At 42.0% G+C, this 27410-nt stretch overlaps 1 protein-coding gene across 2 annotated transcripts in view; it reads left to right on the top strand.

Moving 5' to 3' along the window:
- Positions 1-11859: 11859 nt before the first annotated feature.
- Positions 11860-27410, top strand: part of GNG12 (G protein subunit gamma 12) — a 131246-nt gene continuing 115695 nt past the window's right edge. Inside the window, exon 1 of one of the 2 annotated variants that reach the window (XM_017877146.1) lies at positions 11860-12327. The gene's annotated coding sequence lies outside the window, so the exon portion shown is untranslated. Of the gene's footprint in view, positions 12328-13515; positions 13848-27410 lie in introns of those variants that run through there. The other variant, XM_017877147.1, reaches the window with a different exon arrangement.

Raw genomic sequence — 27410 nt, forward strand, 5'->3', positions numbered from 1 at the left:
AGTTGTTTTGAATTTAGAATACAGAACTAGCCATAAGCAATGTTTAAATTTTATCTAAACAGAAATGTTAAGAAGGGAACCTATTTTTTCTTCTCACACTTCCACCTTAACCCATAGAAAAAAGAACACTTCCACCCAGCTTCTAGGAGAGAGAACATTCCTGCCCATACTTCTAGAGACCACCTCACAGATCCCCAAGAAGGAAGCAAGAGGATGCCAATCCCAGTGGATGGTGCCTGGTTCACATTGGATCACTTCCTGATGGCTGCCTTGTCTGTGTCCTGTGTCCTCTCCTACAACATGTGCCCATGTGTAGTGGGCCCATCTCTACATCCTGTTCCCCATGAGAATCTCACCTGGACACAAGCTGTCTCCTTGAGGGAAGCCTAGCAATACTTGTGCTCTCTGCCCAGCTTTCTGGTCTGCAGTGGTGTGGGTGAGGCAAGCCAGCCTTTCTCTACTGCACAGCTGGTTAGGTCAGTGGATTAGAACCTGCTGTGCAGGCCTAACCATTCTAGACTCGGCCAGTCCCCACTCAAGGGAGTAGAAAACTCCATGTTGGCTTCTAGACTCAACCCTCCAGCACAGCTAATAAGACAATCTCTGCTATTCTATCCAATACATCTGGTTCTTTGTCTTGTCATTAGCTATTGATCTTTAGATATGTGGCTCCCTCAGCAGGGAGCCTTAGAGGTTTGGGGTACCAAACCCCACTTCAAACTCCTAATGAGGAATACATATAATTCTAATAATAAATAAAACATATTCATTTCATGAATATTATTATTTCACTCATTTGCTGTAAGAATTTAGGCAAGTTTTTACTCTCTCTTCGCTTAGATTTTATAAAATAAGGTAGTAAGACTTGATATCTCATCCATAAAGTGGAAATGATACCTCATAAGGTAATAACAGAGATTTCATAAGGCAATACATATAAAACTCTTAGGATAGTGCCTTGCACACAGTAAGTGTTTAATGTTTGCTGCTAGTGTTCCTATCATTTCTTTCAATTCTTTAAAAAACACTCTTTTATTCTGTAAATCACAATACATGCATGCAATGACTAGAAATTTAGTCAAAAACATTCTCTCTACATTGATTTAAAATAAGAGATAACATGAAGGTCAGTAATAGAAGAGAAAATAAAAATGTAATTTGAGGGAGAAGAAAGTTAAATAAAACATGTCCTAAGAACAAAGAGAAAGCAAGAAAATAAGAGAGAGAAAGAAAAAGAAAGGAAGAAAACGAGCCATAATAATGGGAGGCCTAGAAACATTGATGCTTATGTACCTTTCTGTGATCTCATCCCAAATTCAAGCAATACAGCTTGACAAAGATGTGACTATCAGAAATCAGAATCTGATACTACCATTATCCAGGCTGCCCCCGCTTTTTACCTGTCAAGCAAATAACTTTGTGCCTGTATAGAAAGTTGCTGGCACATGGTTAAACACAGTTGATTGAACACAGATAGAATAGAAATTCTATTGAACACAAAATAATAATTTTGATAAAATAATTACTTTGATAAAATAATAATTCAATATAATTGAACACAAAATAATAGAAAATAGGATTATCTCTATTCCTCCTTTCAAACAAATCCCATTAAAATAACATTAAATAAAAAAAAAAAAAAAAGAGTATAAGTCCATAGAAGGAGGAAAATGAGAGAAGACCAGAACAGATAAGAGACGGAAAGTAGATGAACATCCAAGTGACAAGGCAACTGGCTTAGCAGAATAAGGAAAGTTGAAATCCAAATATCTAGAATATTTGAATTACTAAATGTCTCTTTAGTAATTCAGTCTGTTGCGGGAATGCCAACAAAAGCAAGCTAGCTTATTCCACTAAAACCTAGAAAAGCTCAGAGATTGGAAGCACCAAGCACTTTTGAAAATAGGAATGTGGGTTAAAGCTGAAAACAGGAGGTGTCTTAGTCTGTTTTATGTTGCTATAAAGGAATACCTGGGGTTGGGTAACTTATAAAGAAAAAAAGTTTAGTTGCTCACAATTCTGATGGCTAGAAGGTTCAAGATTGGGGATCTGCTTCTGGTGAGGACCTCAGGCTGAATACAGAGATCCCATAATGAGACAGGAGGCAAGACAAGCTGGGGGAGGTGCCAGGCTCTTTTTGACAACCAGGTCTCACGGAAACTAATAGAGAGGGAACTTACTCATTGGTAAGTTACGCAAGGAGGGTATTAATCTATTCATGAGGAATCCACCCCCAAGATCCAAACACCTCCCATTAGGCCCCACCTCCAACACTGAGGATCCAATTTCAGCATGAGGTTTGGAAGGGTCAAATATCCAAACCATAGCAGGAAGACTGAAAGTCTTCATGATGGCCCCTTGGAACTCCAGATTTCTGCTACTTCCTTTTGCAGCCAGCCACCCATCCCTCTCTTACCCTGGCAGAACACTGGATATGTATCCTATTAGAATGTAAGCTCCATGGGCACAGGATTTTCATCTGTTTTGATTGCTAGTGTATCCCCAAGCACCTAGAACTGTGCCTGGCCCAAAGTATTAAGAGGACACTCAATATATATTTAATGAATAAATGAACGATCAAACAGTTGAATACAGAGTACTGTACTGAAACAAGATGATTAAGTGAATATCTAGATTAAAAACAAACAAAAACCATGATGAGATATCCAGGCTCCTGGAATGCTGGCAGCCAGGCTTAAATCCTCCCCTTAACCCCAAGTGGGGTATCTGATCTCCTTTTGGGGATATCTGACTAGCCCTAGAGAAGAAATCTATAGAAACCAATAGAGTTCTGAAGACAAAATAGCCAAATCTCTGTTCTGTTACCTATTGTCACCACTCCGTAAGTTCTAGACACACACAAGGATTCCAATTAGAATCAGCCAAGAATCAGTCAACATTTAAGGAAAGCTGCTAACATGAAAGACACAGATAAAAAGAAGAAATGTTTTAAAACACACAAAAGAAAAGAAAGGCAAAAGAAACAATAAAGTCAATTAAAAGAACAGAAAAATGTCCAATATATATAATTAATATTTTCAAAGAGATGAGAAAGTATTAATATAACCAGAATACTTACTATTAAAAAATATATATGTGGAATCAATCAGTGGGGCTGAAGAAGTAGGTATTCAGAGAATGAAAGTTCTTTTTTAAAATGCCAAGAAGACAAAACAATTGTCAAGAAAAATAGACAGTATTAAAATGTATATCTCTTACAGAAGAAATCTATAACTTTTGAAGAAAATTATAGACTACCATGACATTTAATTTGAATAATTCATAAGTATTCTTCCTATATAGAGTATACAGTACCATTAAAATAACACAAAAATAAATTTTATATGTTTTATAAGGACACATGCAAATAAAAAGAGGCATGTAAGAATTAAGATACACATCAGACTTAGAATGTCTACGAACAGGAAAGAAATGGGGTAGGAACAGTGTAAAAAGTATAGGAATGAAAACCATCAATCAATCAATCAATCAACTAAGAGATGGCCATTGCACAGATCAAAAATGAGCATAAGTCACCAACTGAGAAATATGATTAGCTGAAGCTTTTGCATCTGAGTTAAAAGAAACAGTGCTACTGCATTATTCCAAATTCTTTTGGATGCAAAGGACAGAAATTCTACTTGTGCTAGCTTGAGCACACTGAAAGCAATGGACTAGTTTACTGAAAAACCCAAGGGTAGTCTTGCTGCAGGCAGAGTTGGAACCAGGTATTCAGATGATGTGTACAACTCTCAGGTCTGCTATCCCAAAACTTACAGAAGTAAAATAACCTTTTTACTTTGTTCATGAGTGTGTGTAGCATGTGTGTGTGTGTGTGTGTGTGTTAGGAATTCAGTAAAGGCTCAACTGAGCAGTTCATTTCTAGTCTACTTGGTGTCAGATGGGGAGTCCAGGCCAGAGGTTCCTCTTCCAAAATATCTTCTTCATTCATGTGTCTGGCACTTTGATGTTCCCTGCTCTGACCCCTACACACACACACCCCACAGTGTACTGCAGATTTGTTTTTACTCTATTGCTACTTCTGCAAACTACTTTTATGGTAAATAACCTCATATATTTAAAATTTGTTATTTCTATCATCTCTTTAGCAATTCAGTCTGTTAACATGGCACCTAGGAAATATTCACAGCCTTGTACTTGTTCTGGGTCCATAGTTTAGTGGACCTGAGAGGCTTCACAGAGACCTAAATACATACAAATCTTTGCTGAGAGAAGACTCACGTTCTTCTGAAATCAGAAGCCCTATAGCCACATTCAGTGCAGTATACAATTATAATGTACTACATAAATGTGGGGACTAACAAATAATTGCAGACTGGATTTTGAATCTGCATAGAAAAACTCCCTTCTTTTCAACTTCAGCTTGCTGTAAAAGTTGTTTTCTTATACTTAAGCCTCAGAGGTTTTGAGGTTTTGTTTGTTTGTTTTGCAGAAGAAAGGGGCACGATTAGAGGTGCCTCATAGGAAGAGTAAGCCAGCCTCAACTACAGGGAATTCAGAGATGAGATCTGTGATGTCCAAACATTTTTGATTGTATACTTCATCAGTAAGGACTTTGAGCATGTAGTCCTAACATATGTGTCTTTGTAAATTATATACCTGACCTACCATAATAACAAAAGGAAAAGACAAAAATTAAATGTAGCTGTGATTTCTAACATTTTTTCCTGTACCTCAGAGGACTGTCTTGGAGACTAGAGTCAGAAAAAACAGTAGAGAGGCTTTTGCAATTGTCAAGTGAGGTTTTTAAGAAAATTGTTCAATTGTCAAGTCCATCTTTAGGATACTGACTAAATAATTTAAGGATGTTGATAGAAACAGCACCTCATCCTTTCCTTTATTAGGAAGGAGGAGTAGGCACATTATTATGGGACAGGAGGGCTGAACACTGCAGGGTCCAGTGTTAGCAGTCTAAGAAAAGAGGTCAGGGTGGCAATTCCATTGTGAGACACAATTAATATTTGTAAAGGGCTTAGAGCCAATCAGATTAAGAGGAAGGGTCAAAATCATGATTCATTATTACTGCCATGTTCCTGAATTCCAAGCAGATTCCAAAAATGTGACCTAATCTGCCAAGAACTTTGGCAGATTTACAGACAGAGTAGCTTGAGTAAAGTCACCAGCATTGCAGTGCTCAAGGTCCTCACTTTGCAATTGAATAGAACTTGGCCTACATTCTGCTGGTTTCAGAATAGGAGCCTCCACTCTCAGCAAAATCTGTTCAATTTTCCTGCTCATCATTTGAGTTTTCTCATGATCTCCATCCTGGTCTAGCTTTCATCCAGTCATTCAATACTTAATGAGCACCACTATGTGTTAGGCAATGTTACAGGTGCTGGGGAGGCAACAGAAAACAAAACAGACATAGTGCTTTCCCTCATAGAGCTTACAGCATGATGAGGTGGGCAGGCAATAATATTAGATAACACTAAGTTAAAAGGGGGCAACTTCTACTTTTAGTCAAGATGAAGTAAAGAACCAGTTTTGCCCTCCTACCCGTAGCAACCTAAAAACAGGCAAAATAATTGAAACAACAGTTTGCAAAACACTGTGCATCAGGTGACAAGAGGACAGTGATCCCTGAGAGATGGGAAACAGATGAGGTGTGTCCTACAACTCCCCCAGCACCCTCCCCTGAGGGAGTTTCCAGGCCACAGCAGAGAGGGGGGAATTCAGGAAGAATCTGGTGGACTCCTTGAGTTAAGGAGATGGAGACAAGAAGAGATTAAGGCAACTAGAATTCCTAAGACAGAGAACCAGAGAGAAGAGAGTGTACAGAAAGAAAACCCAGAAACTAGCATGAGTATGGTGAGTGATAATGGGCTCTTGCAGGCGAAGCAACTACCCAAGGCTGAGAAAAAAACCATGTGCAAGGTATTAGAGGGAACAGTACCTGATGCTCACACGGGGCCAGGAAGAGTCCCTCCTCCCACCATCCAGGCTGAAAAAAAACTCAAGATTTATGGAACATTGAATAGACACACAATCCCCTTTTGCTTCAATAGAGGCAAAAATCCTACAGTGGTAACTGTTCCAATCCTGCTAAACAAATCTTAAAAGCAAGAACTGAAAGGACAAATCTGTTTCCAAATAACTTAACTATATTCCAGAATAAAGCTCAAGGATATTTATAGGAATACAGAAATATCCAGCACAATCCATCAAAGACCTCTGCAAGTAGATCCATGCCCAAATTGGTATTGGGCCTGCAGATGACTAATAAATAGAAGAAAATGTGCTCAATCTCCCTAGTAATCCAGGAAATAGAAAATAAAACAACAATAAGACACCTGTGGAGGATTTAAACAGGCAAGGAATGTGGTCAGAACACTCTTTAAATGAATGCACTTCTGTTACCTTTAAATTTTTAATGTGGTATGTAATTCTCTGGGTAGTCTCAAAACAGAAATGGTTCATATTTTTATTCTTAAAAAATACTGAGATAAATGAGTAATACCAACAACAATGCCAGGATTTCAGTACTCTAAAATATGTAATACTGGAATACTGAAAGAAAATAGCATTTTTATTACATTTTCTGAGACTCCCCCATGTTCTGAAAAAATATTTTATTTATTTTGGGAACCATGTAAATTGGAGTCACCGAGGTTGCAGGCTTGGTACTTTCCATTCTCACCAGTATCCAAAGCTAAATGAAATTAACAGGTTTGTTATCAAAGTGCCAGAGTAAATACTTTCCATTCCCTTTTTAACTTAGCTTACAGGTCCACAGAGTTGCCTGTGTATGAGTCAAAACCCAATAGCATAGTCTATAGGTGAACCAATAATCTAACCATCTCACAGGCTGCTTTTCTTTCTGACACTGCAGGGGCCTATGTTTTCTTCAGGGAAGGTCTAAGGTGAGTGGCTGACAAAGAGCATGTTTCTGTTGAACCATTTAATTACTTGGTATCTGAGTACATTCCATATCAAGGCCAATATCCAACTTTTCCGGCTGAGTTCTGGAAATCAGCAAGGGCCTGGCATTGCTCAGACTGGCATTAGTTAGCCTTGCTCATGTGAGTTCTGCAAATGGGAGCTTTGATGCTGGATACTGCTGACTGTGAAGGAGAAAAACCCCCAAACCTCCTCTATATATCTGGAGGCTACATGGATCGTGTGGGAAGGGTCTGATGAGGGAAGGGGAAAAGAGAGAGATTTACTCCATCCAATTCCCAGCCTTTCCTCTGAAGCTGGACACCCTCCCCTCCTCCTCAGCTGGGCTCCTTCAGCTTCCCTGTTTTTTCTCCTCCAGGTATAGGTTTATTCTTTAGAACCTTGCCTCTCTTCCGCCAGGACAATTTATTTTGTCAAGGACTTCCTCAATTATTCTGTCTTGGAGAGATCCAAGCCAGGAAAGGGAAACCTCAGTTCTCCTCCTGGTACTTTCTCAAGTAGAACAGCATCTAAGGGCAAACTGTAGAATAAGATGGTGATCTTATCAGGAGAATGAGAAGGAAGAGGAAGAGGAGGAGGAAAATAATAAGGAAGAGGAAGAAGAAGGAGAATATACAGACCTTAGCTACCCAAATACTAACATTGTCACTTTGCTCTGTTATAATCACTACTCAGAACTGGGATATACTTTAAAATATACAGTCTATACATATTTTTAATAGAAATTCAAATAAATTGAAATCTGAAAAAGTAAAATCTAAGTTGTAATTTGCCATACTGAAAACGTTTTCTAGTTTAATTGTCTACACCAGAGGTTGCCACACTTCTTTCCTAAAGGGGCAGATAATACTTTAGGCTTTGCAAGCCGTAAGCTCTTTAACAGCTATTCAACTCTTACCCTTACCTAAAAACAAAAGCAGCCATAGACAATAGGGAAATGAATGAGTGTGGTTGTGTTCCAATTAAACTTTATTTACAAAAGATGTGGTCCTTTTGTCCTCTGGTCATAATTTGCCAACTCCTGGTCTGCACAATGCCTTTTGTCGTTTTATATTATGAAAAAAGATACATTTATAATACAAAAAAAGACATGATTTATAGAAAAGCTACACATTCACTGTGGAAAAATTCATGCAGTATAAAAAAAGATAGGTTACCTGAAATCTCACCACCCTGAGAAAGTCACTGTTACTATTTTGACAAACATAATTGCAGATACACTTATAGAAGAGATTCGTGTGTATGTATGCTTTTTTATACATGAATGGAAAATTCTCCACATAATGGTTTACAATCTGCTATCTATGCTCAAGAATGCATTGAGGGCATCTTTTCATGTGAACATATTTAGATCTGTATCTTTTTTTCAGAGTGCTTTAGAGGGAGGTATCTTATCTCTTGTGATGGGCATTTGGGTTGCATCTCTGATATCCCCTACATCTCTACTTTCTAAGTGACCGCTGGTTGAACTCCTCCAATGATTGGAAATTCATAAACTCTTGAGCTCATATTTTTGACTTCTAGACAACAGTATCTGGGGACTTCCACTCCCTAGAGCTAGGGAGCCTATTGCAGTAATAAGCCAGAGAGCTCATATAGAGTTAGTAATCAACTAACTTGCATGGGTGCCTCCATTTTGGGTCACTCCCACCCAGGCCTCTGGAAGTTTCCACCCATATGAGTGTGGAACTATGCTAAATTGCCTTCTGATCTGTAGCCATAGTTTTGGTCATAGCTCCTGCCTATGGCAATACACGTTTCAACAGGTTACGTGGGGATTTCCAAGACTATGGGTGCTTCTCCCTGACCTAACTTCTACATGGAAATATGGCAGCCTCTGACTGAGCAGAAAAACCAGTTTGGAAGACACTTATTCCCAGGTGACCTACTCAAAAGGAGGGAGTTCTCCCTGCCTTCCAGGGCAGGTCCAGACAAAAAGTGAAGCCATGTGCAACAGGACCAATAAAATCCACAGGGAGCAAAGCTAATATCCCAAAAATGTTGTTCTGAAGTGAGATCTCCATCTCCAAAGAAAAAAAAAAAGAATTGTTCTGAAGTCTGTGGAGACCTAATCACCGAGAAACTGACTGATTTGCCTCACTTTTCAATTTCTTCACCATCTCTTTCTGACTCATCCTTTAGCTACGGTGTTGTTATTGAATAGAAATTCACAGTAGATTGACATATGAATTGCAATTCATTTAAAAAAAAAAAAAAAAAAATTTTCGCTGAGATTATAAAACCACCTTCTCTTGCTTGTTTCATGAGGCGATTAAATGGCCAAGAAAGCCACTTTTAAAACTAAAATTTAATTTCCATAGAATTGGGACTTTAGAGGCATTCTCTTACAATCCCTTTATTTTAAAGACAAGCAGAGACCTAGCAAAGTTAAGTGACTGTCCCAAATTTACACAACTTGTTAATGCCAAAGCCAGGACTTAATCTCAAAGACCTTATCTCATAAAGCATAAATTTCACTCCACTCCACTGACACTCTTTCATAGGAAACTGATTTATTTGTTTTGAATGCCACTGGGTGAGGGAGTCGAAAATAATTCATTAACTATTTTATAGCAAGAACATAAAAAAAAGTAAGAAAAAAAGTTTAAAAGAAGGCTAGAGAAAAAAAAAAAGGAAACCAAATAGGCTCATGAAATTTGGCCCAACAGCATAGGGAACTCTGTAGACAATGTAGATCCACCCAATTATCACAAATATGAGCAAAGGAGCTGAAATATTTATCCTCCACACTGGCTAAAGGCTAGGGATGGAGGTGGAGGACATTAATTCTAGGCGTTTCCAGCTGCCCTGTGCCCAGGCAAAGCAAATCCTGCAGCTGGAGCTGGTACTCTGAGGATAAGATGCAGGTGCTGGCAGGTGGGAATGAAAGCACACCTGGAACCAGTGTGCACAAAACCGGAAAAGGATTGGAGGGCATATGGCCAAGCACTGACACCAACTGCTGGAATTAGGCATATACTTTAACATGGACTAGGGTAGAAGATTGATGCTTGCTTATCAAACCCATGATTATATGCTTGGAGTTACTAACTGCCAGGGTAATACATGTACAAAATAACAAAAGTGAGTCAATAAAAAATATAAATAAAAAATAGGAATTACAGTGGCATGAAAATGGAATGTGAATCATTTAGGTTTGGGAAACACCAGCAGAGTAGAAAGGACACTGGATTGAGGACATGGATAAAAGAACAAAGTATGGGGTCAGCCAGCCAGGGTTTGAATCCTGGCTCTGCCAGTTTTGCTCTGTATGACCTAACCTTCCTGTGACGACATCCTTAGGTTGTTAGGAAGAGTAAAAAGGTTTAATATATGTAAAGCACTTAAAGCAACATCTGCCATGCAGAAAGTGCTAGTTAAGTATTAGCTGCTATCATTCCTGTCTTGCTATTAGGTTGGTGCAAAAGTAATTGCGGTAATAACTTTCATACCAACCTAATACTAACTCGATCAGTGCTTCTCAAACTATCAGTGATATTTTATTTTCAATCTGTTGCAGGCTGATGCCTTTCTACATGATAAGAGAAAAATGAAATAAACAGACATAAAATACAAAGCTGCATTTTAAACGATTCAACAGACATAAAATTACTCTGTCAAACTGCTATAAGTTTCAACATGCTCATCTTCAATTTCTATGCTCATCCCTTTGTAGATGGGTAACGGTTTGCAGACTGTCACCATTCTATGAACCACACTTTGAACAGCACTCAACTAGAAAACTTTCAACAAGCCACTTAAGTTACTGGTGTTCCAGTTTCCAGGTTTTTGCAAGAGACTAATGAGAGAAAAGTAAGAGTAAGTACATGAAAGCACTTATTAAACTATAAAGTGTCCCAGGAAGGGAAATTAGTAGTATGGCTTAGAGGAGTCTATTCTGTGGTCTGTGGCCAAAAAATACAAACTCCAGTATGCCACCCTCTCAGTCCCTGTGGTGTCATGCTGTTCTGTTTCAGATGTATCATTTGAACTGTCAGTACCTGTGAATCAGTCAAACATTTCCTAATGCTGAAGAGAACAGGAAATAAAGACCTCTCTGGTAGCCTGTGACTTGCACCCCCAAAACCACCTTCATCTGCAGCTTGCTAAGACCACACTCCTGGGGCAAGGCATGCATTCGTACACCGACTCCACCTGTGACACCTCTTCTACATGTGCAAATGATTTCACTAAGCCTGATACTTGCTTAGGGGTCAGAAGGAAAGCAAGAGGGAATATAATGCCCTGACTGCAGTCCCTAGTTTCCAGATTCCCCAGGGCCCACTTGTCCTCAGTTGGTGAAACTCAATACACAGATATCCCTCACCAATGCTTTCAGACTCCATTTCAAGTGCGGACTCTGCCCACACTGGTTCTAAGTGACCTACTTTGGCCTCACCTCTTTTCTCTCCACCCTGTCAAACAAGAAAGTGGTTACCTAGGAATACTCCAGAAGTCCGCTGAGTGGTTTTCTGAACATTCAGCTTCTTTACTCTTTCTGAACTCCAAGAAGGCAAGCCCCATGTCTGATTCATCTTTGTACCTCTCCCATCACCTTTAGCATCGCGCTTGGTACATAGCGGGTGCTGGGTAATGTTTGTCGAATGGCCGAAGGAATAGTACGAAATCTGTGGAAGCAGAAATGGCTCCTCCATTTACCCGACCTTGAACCATTCCAGAAAAGACCAACCAAATCCGATTAATTCATTGGGCAGAACTCTGCCAGGTACTAGACATTCGGAAACAAATTTCAGGGGGTTGGGGTAGATGGACCGGAAGCTCATGGTGGGTGGATGTACTACAAATTCAATAATCCGCAGTTATACATCCACTTTCTGTGAAACGTCTCTCCGTGGCCCCAGGGCCCTTTAAATGTTACTGTGAGTGTTTTCCTCCATAGTTTCTGGGGCAGAGCCAAACTTTTGTGTAGGGGTTTGGCAGCGCTCATCCTCACAGCCCTGGGGACCGCTGGCACAGGGGCTGGCGAGGTGTTCGCACGCGAAGGAAACTTGCGAGGAGTCAGGGCGGCCCCACGGAGGAGCGGGTCGTAGAGTGGGAGCCCTCAGCTCCTAGAACTTCAGGTCCTCCATGAGAATTAGGGGAAAGGGGATGGCCAAAGACGGCCAGACGTCCACCGAGCTTCCCTAGGCCAGACCTCTCCCCTCCTCCAGCGGGGCCACAACGCGGGTTCCGCGGCCCGGGGCAACACAGCCACGGTGTCTGGGCGGGAGGCAGGGCCCGCCGCGGAGGAAGGAGCCTGGGGCCGCCGCCGCCCCGCCCACCTCAGCGAGGCGGAGCCGGCGCCCGGAGGAGCAGGAGGAGGAGGAGTAGGAGAGGTCGGAGCCGTCTCCAGGAGCCCTTAGAGACCGAGTCCCGGCGGCGACGGCGGGGCAGCGCACCAGCAGGCGGGTGAGTACCAAGCGGCGGGCGCGGGTGGTGAGTCGGGTCCCGCGGGGTCCGGGCGCGGCGCGGGGCGTCGGCCAGCGAGTTCGGGGGCCGCCTCCGAGTCCCGGGTGCTGGGAAGCGAGATGGAGGGAGGGAGCGGAGGAAGGAAGGAAGGAGGGAAGAGTGTCCTGGAGGGCGGGGACTGGTTGGGGCGCTGGGCGCCGGAGACCGGGGGGAGGGGGAGGAAGGGGGCAAGGGACACCCAGACCCAGAGGCAGAAACCGCGCGCTCGCCCTCGACGGGCGGCAACCCGAGGTCGCGGGAAGCCGGTGCCCCCACGGCTGGGGCTGGGGCTAGGCTAGGGGTGGAAGGAAAGGTCTCCCCGCGAGCTCGCTTGCCTCCTCGCCAGCCTCTGGCCGTGCGCCCCGCGCCCGATTGGGAGGCCCCCAGAGTTCCCAGCCCTGGCTTGTGGTGGTGCCAGGCGTTGGAGGAGGGCTGGAATCTGGGGGCGACAGGGACGCCACGCCCCTCTGCCTACTTTCTACCTCCCGGGACCAGCCGGCAGGAGCGCAGCCTTGGAATCCGCTGGGCGCTGGGGGTCTAGCAGGGAAATAGCGGGTCGCAGAGCGGAGAGCCCATATGACGCACCCTGCGAGGGACCCCCAAGTGGGGTCCCTAGGCTGCCCTTCTGCAGACTGTATTTGCAGGTGATAAGGGGAAGGTTGAGGCTCAGTCTTGCGTGATTTTTTCTAAAAAAAATTATTGCCCTGACAGTTATCCCGTGGGTCAGGGTGACTTCTGTTTTTCATTGTAATTAGGGCGTATCAATAAAAACTAACTTTAAAACCCTGTCAGCGCCTCCCGTCACTCACTCCTCCCTCGCTTTGTGTATCCTGTAAACTTGGCTTAAATCATTCATAACTCACGGTAAGGAAGCCGTGATTCTTGTTCACGTCGCCGCGGTGGAGTGAAACTTTGCCCAGCTGGGGCTGAGTGGAGGCACTGCCGCGGCCAGTCATCTGGTGGTCATCCTGCCGGGCGTGGTTGTATACAAACAAGTGGGTAGAGAAGGAAATCTCTGAACACCCGAGGTAGAAGGGAGGTTCCTGCGCCCACGTGTCAGGGCGCGTTTAATGGCTGCTCCCAGCGGAAACAAACGGGAATTTATTAGACCGTGTGGAGTTGAACAAACTTCACATGATTAGCTTCCTTCCCATCAGTTACTTCCTCTCCCCCCTGCTGTCTTTGCCGACATAGTTTATATTTCCTGGGGCGGTTGTAGCTTCGCCTGAATAGGCTGTCTATAATGAATCTTTTGGATGTCGTCAGAGGCAGGGTCTGCGTCTGTGCCTTCTCTATTTTAAAAGCGGAGTTTGGCTTTGTTTTTAAAAGTGCTAGTCACCAGACTGCACCCTTGCCAGCGCTTCTCAGCTCTCGAAGTAAATTATCGCAGGATGGCGGCCCTCACCTAGGAGAACCAGGAAGGCAGGCAGCGCTAGAACGACGGGATTGAATTTTACTATTGCCAAAACAATCACATTCAAGTAAGGAGCTGTTTTGTTTTGTTTTTGTTTTTTTAACCCAATTATATGTACTAGCAAGCCCCTTTTCTAGTAAACTAACATGATTCACACACACAATTTTTAAAGTAATCAAACATTTTAGAGTCTTAAGTGATAAAAGGACTTTCAGATAAAATGTTCGGTCCCTTTGCCTTCTCTAATAGTTAACCAGCGCCGTAAAGCCCTGGTTTAAGTCCAAAAAATGCTGAAAAGTCTACTGCGTCGTTAGACCTTATAAATAATGTAGTCCTATTTTTGCTGTATTTAACTCACGTAATTTACTAGATATCGAATACCCAACAGGGCACACAGCACTTAGATTTGTGTAGAAATATATGAAAATGTGAATCTGTGTTTCACAAGAGCCTGAAAAAAATAGTATTGTAAAAATTTCCTGTCCAGAAAGCTCCAATCTTACTTGAAAGCTCTCTAACAATTAGATTTGTGGATCTGTGTTGTCATTTGTTAGAGAATATCGGTGGTTTATTGAAGTGTGAGAGCAAAGGGCTTCATGGTCAGAACACTGGAGGAAGTGGTTAGCCAGTATCAAATTAGTTTTTTTTTTAATTGTTGAAAACTTCTGTCTAGCAGGAAAAAAAATCAGATTTAGAATTAAGTGATTTATTGTGTTTTGCTTTGATTTGGAGTTTTATGTTAGCTTAAGCTTAACCTAGGAGGGCAAGTTGTGAAAGTCAAGTAAATTTTTCTGAGCCGTAACTTGGAAGAGAAGCTTGTTTAACAGTGATTTGGGGTGTTGGCTTTGAAATCAGACAGACTTAGATGAAAATATTAGCTATTTGACCTTTTCAGTCTGATTTATAAGATGGGGATAATGTCTCTATCTGTAGGGCTTTAAAGTATGTGAAACAGTCTTTGGAAAACACTTAAACTGGACTTAACACACAGTACATGGTCAAAATTATTAGATATTAATCTAGCTTGTTCAAGCAGCAGGCTACTGGATAAATTGCAAGGTGGTAGCTTGAACCTTCCGGAAATGCTAGATAGAGCAATTTCAAATTCCACAGAAAGTAACTGGTGTGTGTGTGTGTGTGTGTGTGTGTGTGTGTGTGATGTTTTCTACTACAGCAATATGAATAATTATGATTAAAGGATTAATAGTTTTAATATGCTTTTAGTGCCAAAGTTACAGTTGCATAGTAATTTTGACAGTCAGAAACATTGCATTATCCTTTACATTTAAAGAGAATTTATATTTCAAATAGTTGTGTTTATTAGCCCTAGGTAGGAAAGTAAGCCAGGAACTGAAGTATTCATCTTTAACCAAGTATAATTCTTAATTAAAGTATGAAAAAATGTGACCCAAGGGTATCCGGTTATTTACTTTTGCATGTACTGATGTCCAAGGCCAACAGATAAGCCATGAGAAGTGTTAGGCTGATTGTGAGTGGTTGTTTTATTTGTAAACTTTCGTGAGATTGGGCGTTCAGTTAATTCAGGGACTCTACTCATCACATTATTGACTCATTTCCTAAAATCTGAAAGATTTTTAAAATGTCTTCATCTTGCCAGGCGCGGTGGCTCACGCCTATAATCCCAACACTTTGGGAATCTGAGGTGGGCAGATCGCCTGAGGTTGGGAGTTTGAGACCAGCCTGACCAACATGGAAACGTGGAGAACGCCCCCCCCAACTAAAAATACAAAATAAACTGGGTGTGGTGGTGCATGCCTGTAGTCCCAGCTACTTGGGAGGCTGAGGCAGGAGAATCACTTGAACCTGGGCGGCAGAGGTTGTGGTGAACCAAGATCGGCCATTGCACTCCAGCCTGGGCAACAAGAGCAAAACTCTGTCTCAAAAAAAAAAAAAAAGCCTCCATCTTTAAAACAAACCTTTTAAATCTTCTTGTTTTTGTCTTAATGCACGTCAGTTGCACAGAATTGGGCTGAACCAGGAGCTTAGCTCATGCCACAGATGATTTCTTGTTTTACTAATTGCTCCACTGGGACACAGAGATGTGGTTTATAATAATTTTAAATAACTATAAAGGGTACAGTGTTGTTATTAATTGTTTCTTGCCTATGACATTATGCTCTGAAACAATTGAAGCATTTGATTGAGTAAATTATTGACTCTTTTCACTCCTAGAACATAGCATAATGATTTGATACTTCTAGGTGAGTAGACAGTGAGCAAGTTACTTAATCTATGCTTCCATAAGTATTATAAGGAATAAATGAGTTAATCTATGTATATAGCGTTTGGATTAGTGCCTGGTGCATAGTCCACATTCAATAAATGTTAACATCAAATTATTGAAATTTTCTCTAAACGTTGTATAATGAGCATGCATTATTTTTGTAACAGGAAAACAGCTATACAAAATTTTAGTATTTCCCCCAAATCTAAAAAAAGCTCAGTAATTTAAATAGTCCTGCCAAATAGTACTTACAAAGTAAGAGAGTTAGGCAATCATCATTGTGTCTTTTAAATGTGAAATGGTTTGTAATTTGTTAAACAAGTTAATTCTTCCAAATCTCAATTCCATTTTCTTTTTCATTAGACTTTTAAAAATCAGTAATGCATGAATTCTGTTACAGTTTAAAATGGGGAAAAGCAATGTGCACAGTTATGTTGTGTTATTACAATTACAGCTAGCCTAAAAATTATTTTTAAACCATAAAAAAAGGCTAGAAGAAAATACAGACAAATTGGTGATGGGATTATGGTGCTCTCCCCACCCCTAACCTGCTTTTCCCCTATTTTCCACAATGCGCCTATATATATACTAAAAAATAATTCATTTGTGTAATAGTTACTAACCAAATGTGGTTTATTAACTACAAATACTAAAAAAAAAAATTGTGTAATAGTTACTAAAAAACAAATCTGGCTTGTTAACTACAAATAGCAGGATTTTGTTGTTGTTTTGGAAAAAGCACCAACTTTATGGCAGTTGAATGTCCTTCGGTTAAATGTCAAAACCTTTGCAGTGAGAATTGTTTAACAGTAAAAGAGAAGGCCCAGAAGCTTATAGGTTGATCTTCACGAGGAATATTTGAAAAGTCTACCAGTGAGTTTTTAGGATCTGCATATAGACCTAGTCCACCAACCTTGACTTTATGGAAGTTGTGACTTCCCAGATCCAGGCCTGCATTGATGAGCTGCGTTTTTACAGCACCTTCAGTGTATCAGACACCGGGAAGACAGTAATGAGGCAGATATTGGTGCACTTAGTTTAACAGGAAGGTTGGATAGATAAAAACTAATTACAGCACAATTGTATGTATTCTATATACTGGGCCCTTTCTAAACCCTTCCCATATACAGTCTTGCTCAGTTCTCACAACAGCCCAGAGGAGGAAGCTGAGGTTCCCTAAAGGTCTGAATCTTGTTCAAGTTGCAAGAACAGAATTTGACCCAGAAGCATCTTAACTCCACATCTCATGCCCTCTGCGCAGAGATGGAGGTGCATCCAGCCAGAGGTGAGAGTGACGAGGGCGTTATGGAGTCAGTTTTGCTTAAAAACTATAAGTCAAATCAAGAGAAACATGAGGAGGAGACTCCTTTTAGGTGACCTACCTGAGGAGAATCATCAGTGCCTCTCCATCAGACTTGCCACTCTTTAGCCATGGCGGTTAACACTTCCAAATGGCTGCTGAGACCCAGCAGGCCTGAAGAGAACACAAAGGCCCAGTCCTTGGTGACCCTGTGAAGTCTACCTCTTTCATCCCTGGACTCTCAAAGGGATCCTGGATAATACAGATGAAGGAACGGACCTGCTAAGTCCTGTTCTAGAACCAGCAGATACCCACAGATCCTGATCTCCCCACTTTCCTCCCTTAGGAACAACAGGAAAGTAGTTAACAGGTAGGCAGGGCAGATGGTGGAGGTGATTTGACTTAAGATAACTTCTAGCTAGATTATTCCGTTTATTGGAGAGTCTCTCTTGAAAATCATTTCTGGTGTCACTGAAATGTTTGGTTTATCATGTCAGGCTTTATTGGGTATCGTAAAAGTGCTTGGTTGTGAAGTGTCTGGTTGCCATCCTGTCACAAGGAAGGTTTTTGTCTTCTTTTAATGAGTCTGCTTTTCAGAGAATTACTGTATACTAAAACTGGAGTGTTGGCCGGGCGTGGTGGCTCACACCTGTAATCCCAGCACTTTGGGAGGCTGAGGCGGGCAGATCACGAGGTCAGGAGATCAAGACCATCCTGGCTAACATGATGAAACCCGTCTCTACTAAAATACAAAAAATTAGCTGGGCATGGTGGCAGAGGCCTGTAGTCCCAGCTGCTCTGGAAGCTGAGGCAGGAGAATGGCGTGAACCTGGGAGGTGGAGCTTGCAGTGAGCTGAGATCGCGCCACTGCACTCCAGCNTGGTTTATCATGTCAGGCTTTATTGGGTATCGTAAAAGTGCTTGGTTGTGAAGTGTCTGGTTGCCATCCTGTCACAAGGAAGGTTTTTGTCTTCTTTTAATGAGTCTGCTTTTCAGAGAATTACTGTATACTAAAAACTGGAGTGTTGGCCGGGCGTGGTGGCTCACACCTGTAATCCCAGCACTTTGGGAGGCTGAGGCGGGCAGATCACGAGGTCAGGAGATCAAGACCATCCTGGCTAACATGATGAAACCCGTCTCTACTAAAAATACAAAAAATTAGCTGGGCATGGTGGCAGAGGCCTGTAGTCCCAGCTGCTCTGGAAGCTGAGGCAGGAAATGGCGTGAACCTGGGAGGTGGAGCTTGCAGTGAGCTGAGATCGCGCCACTGCACTCCAGCCTGGGCGACAGAGCAAGACTCCATCTCAAAAAAAAAAAAAAAAAAAAAAAAAACACTGGAGTGTTGGAGACTGTTAACTTAATACTTTCAGTTCTGCCAGAGGGTTAGTAGCTAAAAGTTCTAAGAGATTGGTTGCTAAAATCTACTGTAATTTTCAGTTTCATTGATTGTATAATAACTGGCTGACATTGGGCCCAGAGAGTCAGAAGGCTTTGTATTCTGTGTGCTTTCTGACACAGTAGGCCACCACTCCCCTTGCAGGCAAGGTCATGTGATTGACACATAGGATCCCCTTTGGTTGACAGAAGAGAGAAGTATAAGCTCTGGTTGAACTTGATTTTGGGTGATCACACATGCTCACTGGAGTGAAGTCTGAATCAGTTGTCATCTCTGTACTTGTGTGTAGAGAATTGTCTTCCTTCAGAATGGCTGTGTGCAGACTCACATGAGCCCATCTTAACTTCACTGATGTGAAATAATCAGGCTTTTATTTAGCTGCAGATGGCACTAGCCAAGACGTCCTTGACCACTGGACACTAAACCCTTAACTCCCCACTGGGACCCTTTGACTCAGACCCCAAGCTTGCAGTTATGTCAAATTTTGTGGGGTTTTGGGCGGGGGGGATAAATTATTGCAGAGGAAAAACATGAGGTTTTTTCTCAAGTGAAAACTCAAACTGAAATCCATTAAATCCCACCATAAGCTAAAGCTAAGGATAGAAAGAGGAATCAAAATCTAAAAGCCTCCTGGACTTTATTGAGGCTTATTGAAGACGTTATTGAGATAACATCATCATACCAAGTTTAACCAGAATCTCAGGCAAATTAGAAAGGTGTAACCTTTAGACTGGATGCCTGAGTTGTACCTAGACTAATGAAACCTGAATTATTAGACCATGGCCTGCACATTAGACCATGGGGCTTCATGTGGGTATATAAGGTCATGATTGGCTGTGCAGATAAGTTGTCATGAGAGGGTTGGATGTCTGGCCAAGAAGCAGAAGGAATGGATTATGACTTCTTGACAGGGATGCCTTGAACTGTTGTACAGGTTGTTCACTGCACAAGAGTGCCTGGGCAAGGAGGCAAATGGGAGGTTCACATCTGCTAAACAAGCAAAAACCACATGCATCCTCGAGTAGGATTGCCTCTGCTAGGACAAAAGGGAACTTCTTTCTGATGCTGTCAAGCCTGCAAAAGTCTAGGTGTACTTGGAGGGATTACCTTTTTAACACACACAAAGGCACAATATGGCTACCAGCAGTTCTGCTTCTCAAAGCCCCTATAGCCACAGTAGTCCCCTAGATGCCATCAGCTGGCAGAGTCTGTCACTTAACCATTTGGTTTATCATGTTGGGCTTTATTGGGAAACGTATAAACTTCATGAATGCCAGTGGAATGAAGGAATAAAACCATGTTTTCTGGGGTGTGTGTCAGCAAGGTACATGTAAAAAAGTATTATTGATTATATATGCTAGGAAACAAACATTCAGTGGTACACGTTGCCTATGATGAATTTCTTTCTCTTTAGTTCATTATTTCTGAGGGTCACTTGCCAGGGTCACCAGCACCCATTGTGTTGTTGGCCTGGTGCAGGGAATGGAGTAGCAGTAACTCTTGGGAATGTGGAGAGGGATTCGTGTTATTTATTGATCAGCCATAGGCCTTTTTCCTTGGGGACAGGATGCAAGTAACTGGTTGCAGGAGCCTTTGGAACTTACCTGTGAGTAGCTGCTGCTTCTGGAAAAAGGCTTCTAGTTTAGGCTAAGAGGTGTGGAGCCTTGTTGCCAAAGGTATCATAAACTCAGAGGGTTTGCTGGTACTACTTGCATGCTTTTTAAGTTGATCCTTTAGACAAGCCTATAGTCAGAATCAGCTTCCTCCTCCTGGCTTCTCTTCTGGGAGGCATTTGCACAGCCTGTAGGATCAGCCATGTTTAGTGAATCTAACCGCTAAGATAGTGGTCCTGAGGATCAAGGTGCTGGTTCGTACTTCGTACTTCATACCTAGGCCATCTGCTGTTTTCTGGAGACAATACACCTTGTGAAAAAAACCAAAAGATGCAGTAACGTGAATGCCTTTCACATTTAACCTGGTTAAATGCAGCCATCTTCAGACATACTCGTATTCCCAAAGCAGAAAGAGCAGAAGATGACAATTCCTAAGACTTTCTTACAGAATTTCTTTAAATAGCTAATTCACTTGTTGTGTTTATAGTATGATTTGATTACACAAAATTCCAGGAGTCTCAAGTTTTCAAGGAATATCTCTGTCAAATTAAGCAGAATATTCCAGCACATGCCTTGCCCTCTTTTTTAACATAAATATTTGATGAGCAGCATGCTTTTTCCAAGAGCAAATCAATGCTCCTGGCAGGCTGCCTGGGAGGTAATCCTAGTGTTCCTGTCTTTGCCTCCCATTCACCTACAGTTCTCTGACTTTCTTCTGGCTGTAATAAATATCAGGGGGCTCAGAGCCACCCACATCTAGCGGGTAATATAACACAGGGCAGAAATTACCCTCTCCACGCTCACTGTGCTCACCTCCTGAACTCTGGACTGAGATTTCCCTGACTGACTTTCACATGAGAACCTACCTGCCTAAACCCAGGTTTCTCCAACTCCTCCTCCTGAGCTGCTGAACTCTACCTTAGCTTTATCTCTTCCATGCCAATCTTGTGCTTTCTTCACACTTTTGGGAAAATTGCCTATGCAACCTCTATATTTTTGAAAATATATAATATATGATCTTCAAGAAACGTTATAATATATAAAGGTAAACATTTTTGACAATTTCCTGTAAGAATTCCCTACAAGATTTCTTTTCTTTTTCATTGAGACAGGATCTCACTCTGTCACCCTGGCTAGAGTGCAGTGGCACAATGATGGCTCACTGCAGCATCGACTTCCCTGGCTCAGGTGATCTTCCCACCTCTGCCTCCTGAATAGCTCGGACTATAGGTGCCTGCCACCACGCCTGGCTAATTTTTGTGTTTTTTGTAAAAATGGAGTTTCACCATGTTGCCCAGTCTGGTCTCGAACTCCTAGGCTCAAGCAACTCCTGAGGCTGCCAGCCTCGGCCTCCCAAAGTGGTAGGATTACAGGCCTGATCCACCATGCCCAGCCCCAGGATTTCTTTAAATAGCAAATTCACAAAAAATCAAAAGTTTTGAAATTCAAAAATATTGCTCCCATCTTATCCCCATGCACACCTTTCCCATATTCTCTGCAAGTAGCAACTTGTAAATACAATCTAAAAGAATATATGGTATTTTAATTCTTCCCCCTTCTCTCATTAAAGATGGTATATATACTCTTTACCTTGCCTTTTAAAATTAGCAGTATGTTTTAGACATCTGTCTCTGCAAGTATCTCTCTCACACACACATAGAATAACAAGTTTTCCATCATGCGGATGTTCCATGGTCCCCTTGACCAATCCCTACTGCTGGACCTTTGGGCTGTTTCCCAGTCTTTTGCTATTACACACAGTGCCGTGATGAATAAAGATGTAATAAATCATTTTGCTTTGTGAAGGTGTACCTAAGGATTGATTCCCAGAAGTGGGACTGCTGAATCACAGTGCTCTGTAGTACCCCTCCGGAAAGATTGAACCATTTTGCCCTCCCATTAGGAATGTATTGGATGTCCTGATTCCTTACGGCCACCAGCCATAAAGTGTCAGCTCTTATTTTTGCTAACCTGGTTTCTGCACAACAGTAATTTAGAGCCATTGAAATATTTTTGATTATGAGTGAGATGGCGGTTTGGGGCCGTTCTTACATCTTTTCCAGAATGTTGATCCTCCTGTGGGCATTTGTTGACCTTTCCTCTTGTATACATCTCTGTCAGAATCTCCTAAATACAGACTTATGAATGTGATGGCTCTTTTGGGCCTAAGGGTAGAGTGGGCTGCCAAATTGTCAGTGCAAAATCAAGAGAAGTGGAAAGTAGGGTTTTATGCCAGTTGCTAATGTCTGAATTAAAAATAGTTTTCAGCTAATGGTATTACTAAACTGGGGCTTCTCCAAAAAACATGATAAAGATGATCCACTAGCCTGGAATTTCTCCCTCTCAAACAAAAACAAAAGAGAGAGGTTGAGAATATATACATTTCAATAATATTTCCTGCAAAACCTAAAATCTTCCGTTTAAGAAGCCTAGAATTTTCCACTTACAAGTATCTCCTGAAAGAAGGTTATACATGCCACATTTTGTTGTTGTTGTTGTTTACTCTCTGAATTGGGCTCCTGTTCTCCCTTTAATTTCACCGTCAGAGCTTTGTCTACTCTATTTCCAGGGTGAAAGAGAAGATGAAAGTAAAAGCACAATGTAAGAAGTCAAGCCAGAGCTCAAGATTCTACAAAGGATGTGGGATTGGAGTTGCACAGAATTATCTTTCTTTTTGAAGTGCTCTTTCAGTCAGCTCTTGGAATGCTATTTTAATATAAAATTAATTTTCATCTTTTAAAAACTGAATGCCATTGAAAGAGAGGGAAGTTGTTATTTGATGGGAAGATGGCTGTGGCTTTGTTTTTGGAAATTTTCAAGAGGCAGTCTTATGAATTTGAGTATAAAGTTACCCTATATCTCCATCAAAAAAAAAAAAAAAAATTTAAACTCACAACAAAAAACTCTGTCTCTGGGAGTTCCCACACTAGCAATGAGTGGCCCATGAAAAATCCCAAAGAAAAAATTTTATTTTCCAGGCCCAGTGCTCTGTTTCTTTTCAGCTCCTGAATATGTACTTTCTGACTTTTGTGAAGGTTGCTTTGAACTTCTCTGGATGTTTTGTTTTCCTTCCAGCACTTATCTCAATCAATTGTTATATTAACCTACCTCACTATAGTGTCAGCTTCATAAGGGCAGGATCTTGGTCTAGTACCTAGAAGGGTACCTAGCACCTTTGGGTGCCTGAAAGGAAGGAATTGACTGCTTCTGGAGCTAATTGGGTCTCTGTGGTCCTGTATCAGACATGAGCCTGAAGGAGGTCATGTCAGCCATTCCTTGGCCTTTTGACAAGATACCCTAGCCCAGGGATGTTCAATCTTTTGACTTCCTTGGGCCACAGTGAAAGGAGAATTGTCTTGGGCCACACATAAAATACACTAATACTAACGATAGCTTATGAGCTTACAAACACATTGCAAAAAAATCTCAAAATGTGGGGCACATGTGACCCAGGATGACTTTGAATATGGCCCAATACAAATTCATAAACTTGCTTAAAACATTATGAGTTTTTTTTGCGATTTCTTTTTTCAGCTCATCAGCTATCGTTAGTGTATTTTATGTGTGGCCCAAGACAATTCTCCTCCTTCCAGTGTGGCCCAGGGAAGCCAAAAGATTGGACACCCCGGGTTTAGAGCTTGAGTTTGCAGTTTCAGTCTCCTGGGCAAATCACCTGACCTCTCAGATCCTGTTTTCCCGTTTGCAAAACAGAGATAATACCACCATATTTCAACAAATTTAAGATGTCATTGATTAGATGTGCCAGTATTCTGTGTGCCATTATTCTTTGTGCCACTAAGAAAAAAAAATGCTGCTGATTAAACTATAATGCACATCAGCTGTAAGAGTGTTAGTTTTCTGTGGCTACTATAACAAATTACCACAAATTTAGCAGCCTAACACAACAAATATGAATTATCTCACAGTTCTGTACGTTGAAAGACATAGTGGGCTTGGCTGGTTTCTCTCCTCTGGGTTTTACAAGGCCAAATTGAAGGTGTTGGCCTCTTTTTGGGAGGCTTTAGGAAGAATTCATTTCTAGGCTCATTTAGGTTGTGGGTGGAATCCAGTTCCCTGCAATTATAGGATGAGGGCCTCCGGCTCTTTGCTGCCTCTCAGCTGGGAGCCATCAACTCATAGAGACCTCCCTCTGGTCCCTTGCCCTTGTGCCCATATCAGAGCTAGCAACATTATGACAAATCCTTCTCACGCTTGGGATCTCTCTGCTGGTATTTGAGCTGAGAGCTGAATGAGCAGGAGGCAACCAGGTTCAATCTGGAGAAGAGCGTTCCAGGTAGAGGGAGCAGCCAGTGCAAAGGCACTGAGCTGGGAACAAGCTTTGAGTATTTGAGCACAAAAAGAAGGCTCCTGTGGTAGGAGTGTAAAGAACAATGAATGAACTAATACGTGGTAGGAGATGAGTTTGGAGAAGTCGACAGAGAACAGGTCACATATGCCATTATAAAGAATCTGGATTTAATGAAAATGCAATTAAGAATTTGCAGGGAAATCTGCTTTTTGTTCAGAAATAAGCTGTAATGAGTGTGGCATTTTGCATACACACTGTGTTATTTTTGAAGGGAGGCAAGTTTAGGGTTGTGGAACTGCTGCTTTTTAAACTATTTTAAGTGTAACCAGTGCAAAGGGGAAAGAGGAGGAGGAAAGTGGCTTGGCAGAACTAGGGTAAAAATAGTGACTACCTGAATTCAGTAAACGAAGATCACAGTCTGTAGAATTTTCCTAAGACACAACTGTAGATTGTCTGTCTCAGGCTCTTCAAATGCAGGTAGACATTTGCTGAAAACTGATCTCATCATCTTCCCCTTAAAACCTGCTTTCTGGCCTGTTTTCCGTAAGACATTTCCACCCACCCAGGTTGCTAAGCTCTGAACCCTTGAGTCATCAGGAACACCTCCCTCCTCTTCATCTCTCCCTAGCTCGTACACCCTGCCCCCAACCAAAGCCTGGGTCCATCTCCTAAAGCGCCCATATGTCTGCTCCTCCCTACCCCCATGCCTCTCACCTGGATTGTTGTTGTGGCTTCCTAACTGACCTTTACCCTGCACACTGCCACCAGCATGATTTCTCTAAAACATAAATTTCAGTGGGTCACTTCCTGGCTGAAAATTGTCTGTGAGTTCCCCGGAGGCATCGGAGTCTAGTAATGAAGGTTCACACTGCCAAGGTTCAAGGCCTCGTGATGCTTCTTACCACCTCTGGAATCTTGGGAATGTTTTTCACGGCTGTGTCTCAGTTTACTCATCTCTAAAACGAGTGTGATAATAGCACTTACCTCACAGATAGGTTATAAAATGTAAATGAGTTAATAGGTGTGAAGCACTCATAACCATGCTGGGCACACAGAAATCCTCAGTAAACGTTATTCTCGGCCTCTCTTTCCTTTGTAGAACAATTCAAGCTCCTCTTTCTTGTGACTCTCCACAATAGCCCCTACCTCCACCTTTCTCAGTGCCAAAAGCTTGGTCAGCAGACAGACCTCTTTGTTAGCAGTCTGCAGCTAGATAAGTACATGTTTGGTAATTTTTATAGCAGTTTGACCATCATTTTACATCTGTTGAATCTGTTGATTCGGAACTGGACTTGCATTTTGTCCCATTTTGGCAGTTCCTTTTGCTGAATTTTATGAAAGAATTGGTCCGTATTGAATTGGAAGTAAAAAAAAAAAAAAAAAAACCTGGTCTTTCCCCATGAATAGTTTGAGAAGCACTTCTGTGTCCCCACATACCCACTATGTGATTCACATTGGCCAAGTTATCCAAACTCACTGTGTAACCTTAAGTCTCTCTGGATTTCCTACACTGTTTCCTCTGCCTAGAATTTGTTAGATATTTATTAAGTACCTGTAATAAGTACAAGACTCTGGGGACATAAGGATGAATAAGGTTCTGCCTCTACTTTTGAGAATGTTTTTCCCTCAAACCACCTAGTGAATTCCTGTCTCTCGAAGACTAGCATAATTTCATGTTTTCCTTCATTCATTGAGAAAACATTTATTGGCCAGGTGCGGTGGCTCACACCTGTAATCCCAGCACTTTGGGAGGCTGAGATGAGAGGATTGCTTTAGCCCAGGAGTCTGAGACTAGCCTGGGCAACCCAGTGAAACCCTATCACTACAAAATTTTTAAAATTAGCTGGGTGCAGCCGGGCACAGTGGCTCACGCCTGTAATCCCAGCACTTTGGGAGGCCGAGGCGGGCGGATCACAAGGTCAGGAGATCGAGACCATCCTGGCTAACATGGTGAAACCCCGTCTCTACTAAAAATACAAAAAATTAGCATGGCATGATGGTGGGCGCCTACAGTCCCAGCTACTTGGGAGGCTGAGGCAGGAGAATGCCATGAACTCAGGAGGTGGAGCTTGCAGTGAGCCGAGATCGCGCCACTGCACTCCAGCCTGGGCGAGAGTGCAAGACTCTGTCTCAGAAAACAAAAACAAAAACAAAAAACATTAGCTGGGTGCAGTGGCGTGTGCCTGTAGTCCTAGCTACTCAGGAGGCTGAGGTGGGAGGATTGGGCCCAGGAGTTTGAGGCTGCAGTGAGCCATGATTGCACCACTGCACTCCAGCCTGGGCAGCAGAATGAGACATCTCAAAAAAAAAAAAAAAGAAACAAAAGAAAACATTATTAACATTTATTAAACACCAAACACCAACTGTTTACTAGGCACCTGCTGCCTTGCCTTTCTTCCCTGAGGACCAGTAAGCTAATGAGGAAGACAGACACAAAAACAAATAATGACAGAATAATAGGCATGTTATATGGCATTGTGAATACAGCAGTATGGAAGCACAGAGGAGGGGTGTGCTGGGCTATGCCTGGGCCAGGGCAGGGCACTGGGGAGGTCAGGAATGGGGTCATAGTCAGGGTGGAGACAGTGTGTGGAAAGATTATGATCTAGGTTTTGGGCCCACAGCCAAAGCCCAACTCTGCCATTCACTAGCCATATGACTTTGAGAGACTGCCTCTCTGAACTTGCAAGGTAGGTAGGTATTGCTTTCCTTGTCTGTAAAATGGGGAAAGCAGTACCTACCTACCTCACAAGGTTGTTTTGAGGCT

This window comes from Rhinopithecus bieti, unplaced genomic scaffold (genome assembly GCF_001698545.2).
Source record: "Rhinopithecus bieti isolate Rb0 unplaced genomic scaffold, ASM169854v2 scaffold_6380, whole genome shotgun sequence".
Classification (NCBI taxonomy): domain Eukaryota; kingdom Metazoa; phylum Chordata; class Mammalia; order Primates; family Cercopithecidae; genus Rhinopithecus; species Rhinopithecus bieti.